Raw genomic sequence first — 2,571 nt, 5'->3', positions numbered from 1 at the left:
TTGAAATTGAAAATGTTAGTAAAAATTTGAGCATCATGGAACCAATTGCTAATATTACTAGAAATCATGTTGATGAAAATGTTGTGCCTGAAAAAACTTTTCTTGAATATTTTACACCTATTTCATCTAATGCTCCTTCATGTATAGTTTTTCCTACCACTTCTGCTACCCATTTTGAGCTTAAACCATCAATCATTCAATTGTTCCATCTTTTTATGGGTTAGATAGGGAGGATCCTTACATGCATGTCAAAGATTTCTTAGAAATTTGCTCAACATTTAAATTTCAAAAAAATTATGATGAAATGGTCAAACTAAGATTATTCCCTTTTTCATTAAAAGACAAATCAAAAGCTTGGTTAAATTCTCTTAACACGGGGTCTATAACTACATGGGATCAACTTTATAATAAATTCTTGATGAAATTTTTTCCCATGTCTAAAACTGATAGTCTAAGGAGAGAAATCTTCGAGTTTTTTCAAAAAGATAATGAAGAGTTTTATGAATGTTGGGAAATATTTAAAGATTTATTATTAAAATGTCATCATCATGGTTTTGAAAAATGGAGACTTGTAAAATATTTTTATGATGGTTTGACTCACTCTAATCATCAAATGATTCAATCTATGCATACCGGAATTTTTTTTAAAATTACAAGGACAAGAGGCTTGGGACGCCCTTGAAGAATTATCTGTCAATTCACAACAATGGAATTATTTTGATCCTAGGTATAGGTCAGCAATTCACCAAAAAGAGGAGGAACGTATGAAGTAAAAGATGAATTAGACTTAAGAACATCCTTAGACAAATTAGTGAGAAAAATAAAAGCTTTAGCCATAAGCCAAACTATAAATTCTCCAATACAACCAAGATAAGATGTTTGTTCTATATGTTCTAATCCTTGCCATAACGCTCAATCATATCCTTCCTACCAAGAAGCCTTTTCTGAGGAGGCCAATGCTCTTCATGCTTATGGGAAACCAAATGATAGCCCATTTTCATCCGCTTATAATTCAAATTAGAGAAACCATCCAAACTTTTCATGGAGACAAAACCAACCTCCAATGAATCAAGAGCACCAATACAACATGCAAAACCAAACTCATGCCCCACAAAATCAACCATATCCTCAACAAAGGAAACCTTGCTTAGAAGATACTTTACAGCAATTTATGCAATCCAATAATCAAATCCTACAAAATCAATTTCAATCAATTACCAAACTCAAGACACAAGTAGGACAACTCGCTACTACTTTAGCTGATAAGGAAAAATGAACATTACCTAGTCAACCTATCCCAAATCCAAAAGGTCAATATGAGATAGGAAAGTCTAATCATAATGGAGAAGTCAAATCAATTTCAACTCTTAGGTCCGGAAAGAACATTGTCAAACCCGATTACATACCCAGGGTTGAAAAAGAAAAAGAAAAGAGTCAACCTTCTAGTTCTAATGCCAATGACTCTTCAAATGAGGATACTCCAATCCATCCTTTCATTCCAAAAGCCCCAATCCCACAAAGATTACTTCCAATTAAAAAATGCCGCCAATATAATGACATCGAAGAAATTTTTAAACAAGTTAGTATCAATATCCCTTTCTCAAATGCCATAAACTCCCACCCACTCTAAATTTTTGAAGGATCTTTGTACTGTAAAAAGAAACACTAACGTTCCTAAAAGGGTGTTTTTAACTGAACAAGCTAGTTCCATTATTCAATATAAGAGTCTTGTTAAATATAAAGATCGTGGGTGTCCCACAATTTCATACATTATTGGTTATCATTTTATTAACAAGGCTTCACTAGATTTGGGTGCTAGTTTGAATTTATTACCTTATTCTATTTATAAGCAACTTGGTCTTGGCGAACTAAAACCTACTTCTATAACTCTTCAATTAGCTGATCATTCTATGAAAATTCCTAGAGGCTTCATAGAAGATATTTTGATAAAAGTTGATAAATTTTACTTTCCTGTTGACTTCATTGTTCTTGATACTTGTTTACACAAAAACGGCTGTTGATGACGTGGCAAGGATTTCTCACACGTGGTTGACACGTGGCAGAGTTGAAGTGAAAAGGTGTTGTTCAGTTATCGACCAAATGCATATTGCTTCATCAAGGCTGACTTTTAGGTACGACCAGGCTGGTCGTATGATTCGGTTTATTCACTTCTAGGATTGTAATCCTATAATAATTACATTGGATATTTCCTCTTTATTACCTTGATACGCGAATATTAATGAGAGTTAAGGCCCAATGGCCTACGTAACCCCCCTTGAGCCTATAAATATGCATGAAATAACTCAAGAAGGGGACTTTTGATCTTTGAATCTTTTTCCTGAATATTGAGAGAGAGAGCTATAGTGCGATTATCCATCTTTTTATTATAATTCTCCCAAGGTTTGTGAAACTCAAAAACCCTAGTTCTTTGATCACGGCGTTGGGATTCAATATTAATAATAACACAAAGTGGATGTAGGTCATTACCATTCTTTGGGGCCAAACCACTATAAATTGTTGGTGCTTTCTTCTTTTCCATTAGATTAAACTCTTAATTGTCGTCTCATTTCC

The 2,571-nt window shown here is 33.6% G+C and overlaps 1 non-coding gene across 1 annotated transcript; it reads right to left on the bottom strand.

The window, feature by feature from the left end:
* Window positions 1–448: 448 nt before the first annotated feature.
* LOC133787725 (small nucleolar RNA R71) lies at window positions 449–555 on the bottom strand. The gene has a single exon (XR_009872727.1). It is a non-coding gene; the product is annotated as a small nucleolar RNA R71 (small nucleolar RNA).
* Window positions 556–2,571: the final 2,016 nt, after the last annotated feature.

Source organism: Humulus lupulus, chromosome 6 (genome assembly GCF_963169125.1).
Source record: "Humulus lupulus chromosome 6, drHumLupu1.1, whole genome shotgun sequence".
Taxonomy (NCBI): domain Eukaryota; kingdom Viridiplantae; phylum Streptophyta; class Magnoliopsida; order Rosales; family Cannabaceae; genus Humulus; species Humulus lupulus.
This window is presented reverse-complemented; position numbering and strand designations above follow the sequence as displayed.